Consider the following 18,629-nt stretch of genomic DNA (forward strand, 5'->3'; position numbering starts at 1 on the left):
GGCTGAAAATAATGAATTCTTGCATCACAAGATCTGAAAGTGTGGTTGTAATGTAGTGTGGTGGTAAATGCACATTCAGCGCTTTGAGACAAGTGTGTCCAAGAGATTAATCAATGCTTTTATTCAACAATTGCCAATACTTACAGCACATACTGTAGTAAAATTTTATGTCTATGTGAAATGAGGATCGTGTTTGCATAAAATATCATGCAATTTTGAAGCCCATGTTGTTGGTATGATGTTGGGAAAATGTGTATTTAAATAGTCACATTTGTCAATCCCTCAGTGTGCAGTGATTGTTTTTGACAGAGATCACGTGTTTTGAAACTGAGTTGAATCCTGATGTGTGTCACCAAAAGAGCTTCAGAAGTAGGTAGTGACAAAATTGCAGGAATCATAACTCAAACACACCTGATGCAGCATACAGAGATTTAAAACAAAATCTATAAATAAAAATAAAAGCACATTAAGATAGTTATGGTTATTGACTGGTTCCAGTAAATTAATCCTGCTTGATATCTCAACACAAAATATGAACAGCAGACTCCAGCAGGAGAGTCAGTCCGACATCCGTCATGTCACCTTTAAACCAACCTGTCCAGTACAAAACACGCTGCACATTGGAGTAGAAACACAACGTGACATCAGTCACACTAAAAGATTTTTGTTTTAAATTCACATTTTGAGCATATCAGTGAACTTGTAAGTTATAGAAAGTTGTTAGTCATACAGTTGTACAAACTATTGTCAGCTTTACACCGCTGGTGGTGACATATTGAATGTAATTCTGACACTGAAAACACCTGTACACTAATGCACATGATTCTGATATAGCGGAAAGCCTGTTACCATTTTTTATTTCATATACCGTATATGATTTTAAATGCACAAGAAGGGCAGTCAGGCAGTATCTTGAAATGACCACGTCTCATGTTGCCTGTATGCGAGATAACCGATTTTAGCCAAGACTGTCAAACATGTCAAGTACCCTGGATTGCGGTAAGAAAAGAGCTTTCGAAGGGAGTTAATTTTCCTACAACCATTTGCTATCTATTTATCTCATAGGCTCAAAAAGAGCTAAAACATAGCCTACCTAAACTACAAATATAAGGCAACTGTATATAAACGTTACGCAGAGAGACAAATACTTGTGAATGGTGTAATTATTCTAGTTCTGACAAACAGTACAGGTGGGGACATGTGTGATGACTCACAGTACTATGAAATATTTCATTGTTAATGAAGCAAAAACGCTGAAAACACTTTTACATCAGGGAAGGAAAGAGGCATCCGAGCTGAGAAAGGGATTGTTCTCATCATTCAGCTCTACTATTGTTCTTGCACAGGTAGGCCTACAATAGATTTAAAATTAAATTGAGAGGGCCCACTGGGTTTCCAGCCTAAATGTTTGACCCATTTACTTTGTGAACCAGTTACCATCACAACCTGTGTGAGAGACGTTCCAACTTAACTGAGGCAGGAGGAAAAGAAAAAGCTGTCCGATGTATTTGACTTGTGTTTTGGTGCACTGACCTTCACAAAAAATCTTTAAAAACACTTTTCTTTGTGTGTGGTTGTTCACATTACAATTTCAATGCAACCCCTATCAGACTTCAGTGCGGATAGTCTTAGAGCCCTGAAGTGACACACATGCACACAAGAAGACATGATGCTACCTGGAAGCATGTATTCACCTCAATATAACATTTCTTTTTCCCCGACAATCATTTCTGTATAACACCTGGACCAGGGAATCAGAAACAAGAGGAACGTGATGGATGTGATCTGCGGAAACTTTACTGAACCATTCATTCATTCATTGCATGTAATGAACAGTGCCTTTGGGCGTCAGACAAGGGGTATGATAAGCTGCTGGTCATTGTTAGCAAGCCATTCAAAGTCTTTAAAATGCTGCATCTCAGATAGTTCAGATGTTTTGGACAATTTAGCAGTGAGGGTGACATACTATGGGATTAGCACATGGAACCAGAGCATGATAGCAACAAGGAAATCAGTGAGGAATAGGCAGAAAACACTAGGACTGCAGCCTGTACATCAAACCATATAGTAAAAGGGAAAGATTTGCGAAGTTTGGTGAAATTGCAATGTTAAAAGTATTTGCATTCTTGACTGTTGACTGGTAAAATTGTATTCATAGCAACTAATCAATTCATAGTTTGTCGGAACAGTCAGTCTACAATACAAGCAACGTGTACAAAGTGAGACATCATCAAATTCCAGAGGAGGCTAAACAGACAGAACCACATAAAAAAAGTCAGAAAGTCCACATCAGCACATACATTACAGAGGCAGCAGCCACCTCTATACAAAGTGCCACTGTTTAAACACATTTTTTGCAAATGATGAAGTCTGATTGTAACTTCAAAACTGATACATAGACAACCCCTCCATCTACTAGCCTCAAATCTGCTAAAAAGTAGATGAAGACCAAATTCTTTTCATTGAAATTTATTTGTAATTGAAAAAAAAAAAAAAAAAAAAAAAAAAAAAACCCACCAGCAACAGGAAAAACCAACTTTATTTGTTTCCTGGTCACAGAAAGTTCTCTAAACAGCTCTCCTGACTCAGTTTCACTCCTTCTCTCGTTGTTGAATGTTTGTTGAAGCTGAATGTTACACCCCAAAAATAGGACCGCCCTGTTTAATTTCTAAATATTATTAAAAAAAAAACAAAAAAGCATGTCTGTACTTCGTTAACCATAGTGTGGCCTTTGTATGACATTATGTTTTCTAGAGATATGTGCAGCTTTCTTCAGATCTATAGACTGTTAACACGGAACCCTGTTGGTGGTCACATTAAGTAACGAACAATGTAAAGAAAATAACAGAAGTATCAACAGTATAAGTGTGAACATACATAGTATGCGCCATCAGCACTGGGATAGTGTTTATCTGATTGTGAAAAAACATAGTTTACATAAATTTGCTGTGAAGTTGAACAACATAAGAAAATTATGTTAATACTGTGAGCATTTATATTTCAATGAGGGAAACTGAAAGAGGGTTAAATAGGGCACAGAGGAGTATTTTTCTATGGCCCATTAATTTTAAAGGTGCATTAAGGAGTTTGCACGTTTTATGCGAAACAGCAGCCCCTGCAGTGAAACACTTGTGCCTGTGGCTCGCGTGCACGGAAGAGGGGAACTCCTTCCTCGCTCTTTTAGTAGCGCTCGAGTAAAATTTAAGTTTCTTTTACCTGGTGGAGTCTGTGCTGGAGCTGTGGCAGTGCTAGAAGCCAGTCCTTTCTTACTTTCTGGAAGATCCTGCTCAGTTGTTGCTCACTAAGAATCTGGCGGAGTAATGGCGGACAAAACGAACTTAAGGATATCAGGTCAGCGGCAGCGCGCATTACATCACCTTCCCTCAAATTCTCCCCAAAAATGTTCTGGTGCCGGACCGGCACTGAAACTTTCAAGTGACAATTTAGCGCTGTTAGAGGTACTTACAATTAATATGTCAGGGCACATTGTACACATCATTAAAAATGTGTAACATATTTATGGTGGAAAATAAGTATTTTTAAAGTCGAAAAACTCCTTAATGCGCCTTTAAGCTTTACATTTGCTACATGTGACACAAATAGGCATATTATCTGTCAACACGAGTTTGTAACTACACAGAACCGTAAAGCTATCAAGGGGAGTGAAAAGTTGTAGGAAGCTGCTTTATCTATAGATTTACTGCTTACAGCACCAGAGAGGGGGTTTTCTTACTTGTTCTTATGTATTTATTGATCTATTTATCTATTTATTTATTTACAGTTGAGTAAAAACAGCTAAGTGATCTGAATCACAGACAGAAAGAAAAGGAAAGGAAACAGCTGATGCCAGGCAATTTAATAACATTTTAGCATTGTGCAAGCAAAAAAAGGAAAAAGAGACGGTGGGAAAATGTTAAGCAGTGACATTTGTATCAGCAGTGGTGGAGGCAGACTTCTCAGCATTGTGTAAGTGGGAGAGCAGGGGTTGTATAACTGTGATGTCATCTGCGCTTCACTGACCTGCTGGCCCAATGACCTACTTTCCTCCTCCTCCGCCGATCTAACTTAATCACAGTTCCACAGGCAACACCTTCCTGTTCTTACTAATAATACTGCCAGCAAAAATATTTCAAAAAAACTGCCCATCTTACACGACGAGTAGTTTCACAAATGGCGTGAGCAGGGCAATCAAAGTGCCTCCCTCTCAAGTGTCCCTGTTTGATCACATGACAAGCAAAGACTTCCTGGTGTTCCCTAAGCCTCAATGGAAACAGACGTCAGAGGAAAAAGTGATGCAGATGTGCTGAGCTCTCAACAGCTAATCATCAGCTGAAAGAAATTTCAACCTATCAGACAACAAGAAATGAAGAATCACACACGTCACCTGTGTTGCTGGTTCTCTGTTGAAACACATCCAATCGGAGTGATTGTTTTTGTTTTTATTACCATGTTTCCACTGCGCACCCAGAACTGTTAAATTTCTCTGATCGTGCATCTACATGTATGTGGGTGTGTGCACACAAATTCAGATGTAGGGCAGCAGAGCTCTGAGGATATGAGTCACTCTGAAGTGTATCTGTGGCGCTGCTAATCACGCACCCCACCACACCTCACGCTGGGATGCCAACACAGCAACTGTGCCAACGGGCAACACCATAGCAACCAGCCTCACCGCGCAGGGTAAAAATAGCCCTGCTGGATTCCTCCACAGCTGATACTCCCTCCATCACACTCTGAGAATTATTAGACTACAGAGAGCAAATGCCTTTGTCATGAACTCCAGTGTGAGTGTGGAAAACGCTGTGACATCAGTGACGGTGACACATGTGTCCTGGAGACACGGCTGCACTGAGCTTTCATGCAGTGGACATGGTTCTGCATCACTTAGCATCAGTCAACCACAAGTCATGCCCTTCATTTTAACTCTCGTCTGAAGCAGAGTGTCGGTGCTTCAACCAGAGGACAGAGATATGGTATGAAGGAGATCGGGTCAAACTCAAGTCAAAACAAAATCAACACATATAGCTAGCTCTTGATGAAAAAAATGGAGAAAAAAAAAGCAGAGAAAGCAGCTTGTACAAATTGGTAATATAATAACAGTGTTGAAGGTGATGATAATTGTAATTAAAACCAATGACTTGGATCTGAACTCACTACACTCCGTATGCTATTCAAGTCAAGATTCCATCAGCATATCAGAGTATATAAGCTGCTCGTCTATGAAAAGTACAGTTGCAGTCAGTACAGAGGTACACTAAAGACTCCAGCCCTTGTTGGAATTACAAGCAGCATCACTTTTCTTTGTTTTAAAGAAGTTCTACTCCTTTGCTATAATGAATTTGATATGTTAATGACTACATAAGAGCTTTCAGTTCAAGCTGAGGGAAAGAGGTCTGAAAACTTCACTTTATCGTAGCTGGTACAGTTTAAAGGTTGAACAGCACCAACACCACCTGGGATCCTCACTTACTAGTGTTGATCTCCTTCAGAGTTGCAGGACTATTCACCATGACAGTATCGCACAGGTGCAGTACTCAGTTTTTCAGAGGTTGTGCTTTCCATGTTTACACGGAGACGCCGGGCAAAGCATTTTGGAAAAAAAAAAAAAAAAAACCTTTCAAAAGTCTTTGCCATAAGCATCAGCCAAAACACAACACAAGTCTGACACAATCAGAAAACGTCATGTAAATTTGTGCAAAAAAGCTTATTTGTGATCAAATAAATTCATGGAATGTCCTGACGTAGGCATCCAGCTCAGTCCGTGGCTTTAAAAATGTCCTATGCTAAAACGATCTAAATCTTGGTGAGATTCATAAAAATCTCCATGATACAGAGCTGCATGTTTTCTGTCTACAGATTGTATAGTACAGACATCCAAGTGCTGGACACATTTTTTTCACAACTTTCTTACATTTCAATAACAAACAAGTACTTATTCATATAATTGACATATGACAAATTGTAAATTTGTTCATATAACGCAACATGTAATTAATTAATTATCCTTTATTTTACCAGGTGAGTTAATTTAAAACTTCAATAATGACCTGGGGGTGAGGGAAGCTAGTGGGGGCCAAGAGTCTTGCTCAGGGAGCCAGAGTGCATGTGTTTTGGACTGTAAGAGAGCAGTCACGCGCACATGGGGAGAACAGTTTGCATCAACGGCAATGTAATTATACTGATAAACAACAAACCTTCAATAACAATGCTAATATAAAAATGAATTTAAAAGACAATCAATTTGTCGCTTTTAGTTTGAAATAAATAGCTTGTTCCAATAAAACTGTAACTTAGATATTTTATCTTTTACATAACGTTGCCTAGATTCTGTCTGGCTCAGAGGTTTGTCCAACAAAAAGTACAAGATCATTTAAATTTTAGCAGATTAAGCAAAAGGACATGTTGTATTATTGTTGGTCCAATTCACCCCAAACTTTTCTAAAATACAGCCACTAAGTTCCAAAAAATTTTTTTTTCTTCTTTTAAAGCGATACTTCAACATTTTGGCAAATTGGCCCATTTGGCGCAATTCCTTAGTCATTTGGAACAGCATACTTAGTTAGTAGCATTACGACACTGAAGCAAATACTGGGAACTACTTTTTCTTTTGAAATCACTACGCCCAGACGCCATATTTAGTAAGTAGTTCCGTCCTAGCAATCTTCGCATAAACAACTCAATCTGGTAATTTTGCATTAATATTTCACAGCGTAGTGAATGTGCGGATTATAACGTGTCCACCAAAGTGTTTTGGGGTTGTTGGATTGCGTATTTGATGAGTTTGACGAGGGGGAACAAAAATACCATTCACCTCCATTGTGTCCGTCCTGAAAACCTTCCCCGACTCACCTCTGAATAAACAATAGCTCGCCCTCACAAAAAAAGTAAGTATTCTGTTCGAAATGACTAAGGAATTGCGCTAAATGGGCCAATTTGCCAAAATGTTGAAGTATCGCTTTAAAGCTTAGAAAGATTTAATCACATGCCAATATGTTCGAGTGTTTCCTATTTTAATTATCATATCAGACTAAAAAGAATGCATGTAATCGTTTTGTGTACTTGAGGGAGTGTGAGCTGGGTTAAGACTGTCATGAGACAGGTTATTTTTACCCTACTGATGCTGTGTTATTGCAACAGTAATGGAGACACTAAAATCTAGAATAATTTCTTTCTTTTTGTGATCACAGTCACTTTTTCTATTATTTCGATTTTTAAATTATTGGGTTGACCATACACTAAAGAAAGCAAGTAACAGGGTTAGTATGTTAACATTAACTGTCTGTGACAAGAGCCTTAAAAAAAATACACCATGTAAATTTCAGTTCCATTTTTTTGCATAAACCAAAATTCCTAAAAAGATAGTACTTTTGCAACCCTTAACCTTTTTTACTGTCAACAGTCTGTTGTGTAATACATCCCTTGATTAGATAAAGTCTGAATCTGTGGCAACCTTTGTTTTTCTCATCATCCCCCTGATACCTTGTCACGGAGAGCAGGGGATTACCGTAGTGACCCGACGATGACCCCATCTGTTGCTGCTCAAGTCACTATCTTAAGTTTAAAAAATCCTAGATACCAGCAAACATCAATCCTCTATCTTCTAAAGCTACAAACAGACAAAGTATTGAACTGAAAGCAGATAAGAAGTAGGAGCTGCAAATTTGCTTAAACCACTTGAAAATCCCTAGAAAATTGTCATGCTGCTTTAAAGGTGCATTAAAGCTCCTGTCCGGAGTTTTGAAAGAGAGAGTTTTTTTTAATCCAATGTCTCGAGGTTCCCCCTCCCTCTGCTTTCATGAGCGACCAAGCCACGCCCCTTAATTGTGCACGCGAATTATTTGTCGGGTGAAAATGAGAGCCTCCGAGTCCTACAGCATCCTCCATGTTTAGCTGTTTACGGTGGATGCTCAGCAGACCATGGATATATCCGAGGTAAGCGGTGCGGCTGCTGCGTTGCTAACTCACCTCTGCCTGGACGAGCGGCCGTGCTCTCTGGCTGCCGCACACTTTGACAACACGAGAATGCGGAAGCTCGAAATCTATTGGCTGACGCTGACCGGTGCTTTTTCGGATAACATGGGGGTCTATGAGACGAAGGCGGGGCTCATAAATAAATTTTTATATTGCGTTATGCTAATATTATATTGTAGTATCGAACCAGACTGACACATTTAAGCGCTGTTGAAAAATGATACATACGTTGGAAACGAACGGAAACTCCGGACACCAGCTTTAAGGAGTTTTTCAACTTTAAAAATACTTATTTTCCACCATGAATATGTTACACATTTTTAATGATGTGTACAATGTGCCCTGACATATTCATTGTAAGTATCGCTAACAACGCTAAATTGTCACTTGAAAGTTGCAGTGCCGGTCCGGCACCAGCATTTTTTTTAGGAGAATTTGAGAGGAATGACGTAATGCACGCTCCGGCTGGCCTGATGGAGTTAAGTTTCATTTTGTCCGCCATTACTCCGCCAGATGCTTCGTGAGCAACAACTGAGCAGGATCTTACAGAAAGTAAGAAAAGACTGGCTTCTAGCACTGCCACAACTCCAGCACAGACTCCACCAGGTAAAAGAAACTTAAATCTTACTCGAGCGCTACTAAAAGAGCAAGGAAGGAGTTCCCCTCTTCCGTGCACGGAAGCCACAGGCATGAGTTTTTCACTAAGCTGCATTACGGCCAAGGCCTGCAGGGGCCGCCGTTTCGCATAAAACGTGCAAACTCCTTAATGCACCTTTAAACAACAAAAAGCGTGGCAGCCAATGCTGTCACATGAATCAACTTCAACATTTTAAGAGAACAAACTGCTTAGTCATATATCCTGTGAGGTAGTTTCAAGGTAAGCACATCCTGATGCTACACAGCAAATATAGATGCTTCAGTTCAAGGGCTGGCCTCTTCCCTGATGAAGGTGAACGGTTTTTAATAATGTCCAGGTCATTTGGCCTTCACAAAGTAAAATCCACTACCCAAGCTTGCCAGCATAGCTCACCATACTATTGCACAGTTATACCAACTGAAGTCAACGCTGGACAGCCAGCTGTGTTTCCACTCATCGCACACACATCCGCTGGCCCAGCAGCATAAAAGGAGTCTTTGTTTTTGCATTTTCACTCCACAGCACACAGACAGGAATGTTTGAGAGGCAAGCAGCAGTGGTTGGCAGGGGCCCCTCCACTGCTGCCTGCGTCCTGTCCCAGAAGAAGAGGACCTCAGCCAGGGGCCTCATACAGATGCCAAGTGGGTCACTGGAGTTCAGAAGGACGACTGGCAGCAGAGGGGAAGTGATAAAGAAATGACTGCGGTCCTACAACCAAGTCATGACACAGACTGTACTCAAACAATATGACCACCATTTGACCAACAGCACTTAGGGAATATGACTGCTGATCTGCTGATCATGTGAATCAGACAGCCACTTAAACCACAGTAGTCTTCTTTGCAAACAAAACAAGAAGAAAACCCAGACGTCACAATAACTTTCCTGCACAATATACGTACACTAATGACCTTTATCATACTCTGATTTTTTTGTTTTTTGTTCTACATGTATTTGTGACCGGGATTATTCACAGAAGACGTTGCACAAGGCTACATTACTCTTTACTTATCCATGTCAGTTCGCACCCTGCCAGACACCTGTTCAGTTTATTGTTCAGTTTAATTAAATTAAGAATTGCCAGCCTATAGGTGTGCCTATAGACTTTGGCTAGCTAGCACAGAGCAATATTAATAAAACTAGGCTTATCAACTGTGTAACATCTGCAACAATACTGAAACACATTAATTAAAATGTTTTAAGAGGAGAAATTATTGAAAAGGATGCACTGAGTCCAAAATACTCATTTTCCCCATGGACTATAAAGCAAAACAAAAATAGAGAAACTCTAAAACATGAATAATGAGCTAATACTAGCTTTCAGACAGCTGCATTAACCCAGATTTGTCCATGTACGAGATGTGAATAGGCTTCAAACAGTTCACTGCTGCAACCAAAAGCAATATGTGTATGGTCAATATAAAACGCTTTACCTTCTGTCCTTGAGTGATGATTTTTTTAGCCACTTGCTTCACCACATGACGGCTTACTCTGTCGCTATATCCTGTTTGAGTTCCCCACCTGATGAACAAGGAGACAATGGTGAGTCTACAAATGACACCCCCCCTTAAAAAAAAAAAAAAAAAAAAAAAAAAAAAAAACCTTGCTGAATCAGAAGTAAAACATCTGGGTCATTGTGAGTCTACCACAGCCCTGTCGAAATGAGGGGACAGTTCAAAAACACTCATACGTACACAAGCACACCTATATATTTCATTAAAAACCTAAGCCATTAGTCATCATTTGGACAACAGAGGTTTGCTTTCTGGCAGCTAAACAATTTGAAGGGAACTTAATGGTCATACTGCGTTACTGGGAGAAAATTGGTGGCGATAGGAGTTTTGACTTAACCACTGCAGAACTTTCAACATGTGATGAAGTTATGTTAATGATTACCCAAAACATCTATTTAGTTGACTCTTATTATTCAGTTGAGAATCTTTTGACACAACAAAGTGGCATGGTGTTTATAGCATACAGAATACCAACACCTATGGTAAGTTTTGACAAAATGCAGTGTGTACACACTGTGTCTGCAGATACCCAAGTATCTATGTGGCACCGTAAGAGCTTGGCGTTAACGAAGCCACCTGCACAGAAGGATGCAGCCACGCAGACAACTCTCTTACGTCTCAGATGAGCTGAAGAGTACCGTCTTTATTCAAATATTCATTTCGCTAAATTTCTTATGACTTGAGTTTATTGAAACATTACCTATTACCCCCACATAGTCTGAAAATGGTGCCGTTGCAAGTTGTGAAGCAAAAAAAATATCGGCTTATGTCTAAATCAAGGAGCAGTTTGTGACAATTCTGGTGCTATAATTATTTTGTGCTTCAATCCACATGACTTATCAATAAAAGCAAACAGACTTGACCCATTTCCCCCCTCAATCTTTGTAACTTTAGATAGCATCACTTTAAAATGGCTTTCAATTGCCACTGTTCTCCATGTAGGTCAGCTTTTTCCATTTTTACTTGAATCAACTGCAGCCAGAGGAGCATAGTAGGCTTGGCTGTGCCATCAAAACTCATTTTAGTCAATAATTGGTACAGAGTTTATAAAACCTAGTTTAAAACAAACAAAGCTATATTTGAAGTGAGCCAAACCTCTCTTGCACAACTGAGAACAAATCTATTAATATCGACTGAAGGGGGGAAAAGAAAACTGAAAAGAGAAAGAGTTAAAATTTGATACAATATTTTACATGCTGTCTGTAAAATAAGTATAATAGATGAAGCTGTCTTTAGACAGGTCACAAAATGACTTGACTGTCAGCATTCTTAATTCATTGTAAGACAACTGTCAATTCCAATCCAGGTTTGGGGGCCTTATTGTGTGGAGTTTACATGTTATCCCTTGTGCCTGCTAAGGTTTTACCAGGGTGAAACAGTTTCTTCCCATTGTCTAAAAATGTGAGGTTAAGTGAGGTAATGTGAGGTGACACTATGGCACTGTTCATGTGGCGTTCCAAGTAAAAATTCATCATTTTTGACTTTTTCCTTTGGTGTTTCGTGCTTACACGGCAACATTCTCAAAAATATGTCCGTTTACACAGCAACAGTTTGAAACATGAAAATTATGTAGTTTACATGTTGGACCAATAGCGGGGCCCAATGTTAGTTTTTGTGATGAAACTACATATGTGAAGAAAACAATATGGGATAACCATTAACAATGGGAGTACACAGACATTCATATGAGAATCATGTTGGCCACTCTGGGGGCTGCCATGTTTATTACTGACCATCTACTCACGCATGTGGAAAAGAGCTATTTACCACAGCTGTGGTGCGCACATGCAGCAGCAGTGTTGAACAAGAAGATGGCTAAAAGGGTTTTCTTGAAGTATTTTTTTTTCCATGTGTGTACGGCAACTACAAGGCAAACAAGTGCCTTCAAAAAATTCAACTGTGGGAGTTGTTTCCAAAAACCATTTTTCAGTGGCTTCGAGCATCATAGTTGTGCAAACAGAAACCCAAAATGCTATTAAAGTTATCCATTTTCACTTGAAATCGTCATCATGTAAACAGGCTCTACAGCTATCGGAGGTGTGAATGTGTGTGAATATCCCCTGTGTTGGACTGACAATCAGTCCAAGGTGTATCCTGTCTTCACCCATCGTCAGCTGGGATCGTCTAGAGCACCTCTGTGTCGCAGAGCGAATAAGATAGCATAGAATAATAAAAATGTAAGGAAAAAATAGGATGGAAACTGTATTGTTAGTTTTCACTCAATTAAGTTAAAACTATAATAAAACCAAATTACATGTATAAATGCTTCTCAAAATGCCACAAGTTACCATATTGGTATATCTGACAGCTCTGATTATAAGAAAACCTTTAAGATTGATATTTTGGGGGGGAAAAATAGAGAATAAATCTTTATACTAAAGCACAAATTTTCATTTGTTAAATAAACTTGTTAAATTAGACGGCTGTAGTAATCTACACTACAATTTTATACATTGATAACAAGCCATGACTTTTCTGAACTTCCCAAAAGTTTCCTTATTACCGTCTCCAATGTCCTCAGTTTATTCATTGCACAGATCTTCTGGATCGCACGTTTTGCTCAAGCTATTTTACTTGTAATGCTCCAGTTGTGGCAGCTCCTCCTGTAGCACATCACCTTCGCTGCCATCCAAAGCAGCTGAGCTGCAGCATTTTTAAAAGCCTGTGGCCAGCACCTTCACAACATTGTCCAGCACCTGTAGCTGGCTTCTCATCAACACAGTTTGAGCCCCAGGTCAACAGTCATGGTTACTCCTGACATCTGACTTAATCGATCAGGCTTACGTGGAACACAACCAACATATGTCATTGTTTCTGATGCCCTGGTGCTGTTGTGATGCTGAACTCAGAATAAAACTGAAAGCTGGATCATAGGCCACATTTCATGTTCAAGAGTAGTACTGATCTTTTTGGTTATGCCTTAAATTTGTTATACGCATTACTGAATGCATGTACTTTTTTTTTGGTAGTACTTTATGCTACAGCACAAAGAAAGAACAGAAAGACTGTAAAATGAGAAAATACTTTGAATTTATATTTTGTAAAAACTTTACTCTTGCTTGTTTGCATGCATGGCTGATTGTCTCGTCTTCCAACCCAACAATAGTTGTTAGACAAATGACTGCCAGTGCCAGATATGATCAATATAAAAAATCAAACCCTCCTTCCATCCATCCATTCTTCTTAGTCTGTATTTGTGCATGGTAAATACAACCTGGCTGTTAAAAAAAAGACTTTAAAAAGTTTTTGATAGGTGTTGATACTGTATTGAAAAACAAAGCACAACATTGATGTCAAAGTGACCTGAACCTTGACTTTCAAGGTATAATCACTCTATCATTTAGTGATAACTTGAAAACAACAAGGCCGTGTGACTCTATGAAGATGTATGCTGAGTCAATACTAATCATCGGCACAGTGCATTATAAGAAATCCAACTTTAAATGTCAAAGAAATGTCATCACTGGCTCGGTAAAACATTTTGTCTAGTTTGAAGTTCAACGTCAAGCAGGTCTTCCTCTAAAGCTTGTCAGCTTGTGTTAAAACTTTATCACTGTACATATTGACACAAACGCCAGAGAGATAATTTGTTTTGTGTGCAAAGAATCTGAACATTGTTGCTGCTGGTGTGATCAGCCATAGAAATAAGTCACGGCTGAATGTCTTCTACAGGTACATGCGTCTCAGATCTCAAAAAAACAAAAACAAAACAAAAAAAAAAACCAAGAAAAAAAACAGGTCAGCCTGACCCACAGCATTGTGTGTGGCAAGGACGAATTCTCAGGAACAAATGTGCCTGCAGCTGAAGAAGTCCTCTTGAGGATAATGAGGAGGAACCAGCTGAATAAATTTGTAGATTTTTTTCTTATCTGTGTTATGTATCAATGGATAAAATGGACTAATCAAAATGCTTTTTATGGCTACTTCTGCTGTTAATAATTTGAATGCTTTGGTGACAGATTGATTTAAGAATCATTTGGATTAAAGCACCACAACACCAAACTTACAACAGGGTTTTATACAGGCGATCCCTCTAACAACAGAAAAGATGTTGTTTAATGACTTACAGAGCTCTCATTAAAATGAAAGAGAAACCCTGGGGTTGGTATTATTGAAGGATATTCAAGACAACTTTTCTCCCTTTTGATCCCTTTAAAGTCAACAAGTCTGTCAGAAAATGTGAGAAAAAATTGCATTTACTTGAGCAAAAACACCTCATAGTTTTTCTATGAACAGGAAATAATCCTGTTGTCAAATACTGTACTACTTAAGTTTGGGTAGTATTTTCCACATTTTTTTTATTATAGTAACCTCAGTATGACTGACCTACATTCAATCATCACTGGATGATGTGCTAAGCAGTGAAAACATTTCGTCGATTAACAGCTAAATGGTTAACAACAAAATTAGCACGTTTCATGACTATGATGACAAGTTTATCCAATCTAATATGAAACTATGTAAATTGATCTTCAATTCTTATTACGTGGTACACATTAAAGGTATAATGGACAATGTTTTAGCCAATGAATGGCGTGATGATAGCGTCAACTATTGGTCCTCTGACATGTCAATCACGCTGAAGAAATGCTTGCGTCACGGCATGAAGCATGCTCGTAGGAGCAGCAGAGCAGGTAGGATGGTCTGGCGCATGCGCGTTTTCAAAAAGCGAGTAACAGACGTTTGGCTTAGACTTTTTCGAGGAAATCGTCCATTATACCTTTAAGAGTTGTAGATCATGAAAAAATGCTGAAGTTTAAATGCTTTTATTCTCGTGTCAATTCTTATTCTCAACAACAACCAATCAAGTGTGACTGATTAAAAAAGGTAAGGACCACAAAGGGCAGCAGCCCTGACATTCAAGTATTGAGCTGTCAACTAAAGTCCAAGTCATACCTTTTCAAGAAGTGAGTCACAACACAGGGTTGAGTCTTTAGCCTCATGATAGTTGCTCTCACAGAGTGCAGAAAACATATGACCAATCTTGACTAATGAAATTGGTTATGTATTAGTAAAGATCACTTCACTGACACCTTGTGAATGGAAATAAATAGTTTAACTTCATAATTAAGGTTGCTCTATGACTGATGATGTTATAGCAGTTATTCCTAACACACTGTATGTGCCGTTTACATAAACAGCTGCAACACAGGCCTGAGGTTTTGGCAGTAATTACTTGCATATGAAATGTGGAACATTCCACATGGAGCTCCACAATTCCAAAAATTCAAGATCTCTAATCAGTAGATCAGTAACAGCTTGCCAGTAAGCAGTGTGCCAATACCAGTATCTCGTCTATACACACAGATTAAGTAGCTCCACCTATTATCAAGTCCTCAAACAGATAAATGCACTTGCCACAAGCCAGCTTATACTGCGTATGAAGGCAAATACCTGTGTGTGTGTGTGTGTGTGTGTGTGTGTGTGTGTGTGTGTGTGTGTGTGTGTGTGTGTGTGTGTGTGTGTGTAAAAGCCCAGCATGACAAGCATAAAGTAATTACAATATCAGGCGTAGCATGTAACAATGTAATTAATGTAATCTGTACATGTAGATATCCCTCTCTCATAGCTCACTGCTGTCAATCCCACTTTTTCTGCCATTTAAAAGTAATGCAGAGAGAGAGAGAGAGAGAGAGAGAGAGAGAGAGAGAGAGAGAGAGAGAGAGAAAGAGAGAGAGAGTGTGTCCTGGTTTCCTTTGCTCACTTGCAACACACATCAGCACTGTCACCGAAAAAAGGTGTCAAAATATTTTCAATGCTCCACTTATAGCTCCAAAAGTTCTTGATGTTTGCATCAAGTCTAGTGTAAACACAACTATCATGTAAGTTGATGAAGAAAGGGTGGTAAAATGTATCTATGTATATAAAACTTGATACAATGATTTTAAAGTTCTATTCAAAATTGAGACATGTTGCCATTTCATAAATATATCTCTGTTTGGAATTATGGCAGCTGCATCACAAAACAGCTACAAGGAAACAAAAATTGTCATTCAGGAGGAGCATTTTGTACCCAGCTAAATAGGCAAACAGTCACTAATAGCAGATTGTAGAAAAATAGCACTGAGGAGGACCAGAGTGTTTTAAAAGTTATTCAACTTTTCATTAAACTGCAAAACACACACACACACACACACACACACACACACACACACACACACACACACACACACACACACACACACACACAAACCAGTGAGGCACACACTGGATTCATCACACCAGCATGGTCCCACAATGGAAGAACCTGGGTGAGAATATCCCTCAGTACAAACTTTTTACCAGTGGAAAATGTTTGGTGTATTATGAAAAGTAAACATTTACGAAAAACCCAGAGCAGCTAGAAACCCACATTGGACAAGAATGGGCCAACGATCTTTTCAAAAGCCCCAGAAACTGATCTATGCAGCATCACTGCATAGATTGCTGTGAGAAGAATGATGGTGAGGGGAGATGGACATGTGTAGCTCCCATCGAATTCAAAATTAGCCAATATGTTTTGTGAAAAGGTAAAATGTGTGAGTTTCAACAGCTGATATGCTGCTTGTCTAATGATGTAAATAAATTCTGACTTTCTGAAATTTGCAGTTAGTTGCATCCCTCACATTTGGATGTCAGAGCTGTAAAGACAGCATGGCAGATACTTTTTTTTTTTTTGGGGGGGGGCTTATGCAGACATAAACAAGCACAAACATAACATCACATAAAAATAAAACTTCACTTAAGAGCCATTCATTTCAGCAATGTCATATGTTGAGTAACATTTCAGTTTTCTGAAGACTGGATCATTTTTATGACCTTCAATTTAAAATAAAAATTGAGGGGTGTTTCTATAAAGAGTAATTAGTAATCAAAATGATGCCTCCACTATGATGTGCATGTAGACAGACAGACAGATAGACAGATAGATAGACAGATAGATAGATAGATAGATAGATAGATAGATAGATAGATAGATAGATAGTTTTAAGTATGGAATGGAAATTGCTATGTCTTCATGTGAACATCGGTTTCCATCAACAAGTGCCATACTAAGAATTTGAACTAGTAGTATGGTGTTCACTAGATTATTACAGAGTAATTAAATACATTTAACTGGACTTCAGTTTTACAACATATTGTATTGCTTCAGGAGTCTCAACACACTATGTGATCACTCACATTTGCAAACACTCATAGAGTCATAAGCTCGTGGCACTGGTTGTCATGCAAGGTGCACACAGACAGTGGGGGCAATCTGGGAGTTCAGCATCCTGCTAGAGGAGACTTTGACATAAGGATATGTAGGACTGAACCACAAATATTTAAAATGGAATCTACAATCTGAGCCCATAACTATTCTTTTACAAACCTAGGTAGAAGGAATAATACATAAAAGGACAGTGAATATTCTAGTTGTATAGAAATGTGAGTCTGCGTGTCAGAACAAGACATTAGTTGACTTTAGTTTTATATAAAGGTTTGAAACAATATTAATCTGAGTCACGAATTAAAAATGTAGTGTGTTGTTTTAAATCGTATAAAGACTCTTAATAAATGAATGCATATCCTCTTATGAGGACGCACATTTGAAGTTTCAAAGTGAACAACTTGCCTCACCTGTTCGACTTAAATGCATGTGGCAGGCTCAGAGAATTGATTTATATCTAGATCAAACTGTATACCCTGTGACTCGCAGCCAAATCATGTCAGTGAGTTCTATATCAAATTTCATTTGAGCTGAGATGCAATATTACTGGCCAGGTTTTGCTGATGAACTTGGAATTGCATAGATTTAGTCACCGTATGTGATGCCATATCAGCTGAATGGAGATCGGCAGAGTACAAAGCGAAAATACAACTGGCAAGAAACGCAGTTTCCGGAGACTGGAAAATATAAATATTAAATGTGAAAAGGCAAGCGCTGGTTAACTGTGCGTGTAAAAGAAATCAGATGCGAGGACAGTTTTCAGGTGACAGACACCAAGCACAGCACATCTCTTCATCTGTCCCTTCACTGCCGCTGATGCCGGCCGGCACATCGGGCACTGATTGCTACAAGCTAATGCCACCTAGCCTACATGCTAGCGCCAATTACAGCAACAAAAACAGAGCTTTTTAGTTGATAACACTCACCGAGACGTATGACAAGCGCAGCGGGAGGGCTTTATCCGTGGAGGAAAACACACGCAGGGCCCTTGTTTTCCCACAGCAGAGAGACTTTAAGTCACAAAACGAGCGTTTAAGTCCTCCGCTATACTGTACTGCCGTAAGTGTGTCAAGCCTCTGCTAGCCGGAGCTAGCTGCTGCTGCTGCTGCTAACGTGCAGCATTAGATAAGAATGTGGGTCAGCGGGCCTCCGGTCACCCCGTGTCATCAAACACGCAAAAGCACAGCCGTGATGCCTGACAGCGGCACACACCCGGGCTGCAGAGGGAAGCGGCGCGGCTACAGAGCGGGGCTCGACGGCAGCTGCTGTGACACTTACCCGAGCAGTCTGCCCCTCTCACCGGGATATCCCCGCACGC

The 18,629-nt window shown here is 39.4% G+C and overlaps 1 protein-coding gene across 1 annotated transcript in view; it reads right to left on the bottom strand.

Moving 5' to 3' along the window:
* The window catches only part of clocka (clock circadian regulator a), a 32,308-nt gene extending 14,055 nt beyond the window's left edge, over positions 1-18,253 (bottom strand). The window contains exons 1-2 of the mRNA XM_030083729.1: positions 18,238-18,253; positions 10,042-10,129 (exon numbers count right to left, since the gene is read on the bottom strand). The gene's annotated coding sequence lies outside the window, so the exon portion shown is untranslated. The remainder of the gene's footprint in view (positions 1-10,041; positions 10,130-18,237) is intronic.
* Positions 18,254-18,629: the final 376 nt, after the last annotated feature.

The sequence above is a fragment of the Salarias fasciatus genome, chromosome 23 (genome assembly GCF_902148845.1).
Source record: "Salarias fasciatus chromosome 23, fSalaFa1.1, whole genome shotgun sequence".
Taxonomy (NCBI): Eukaryota; Metazoa; Chordata; class Actinopteri; order Blenniiformes; family Blenniidae; genus Salarias; species Salarias fasciatus.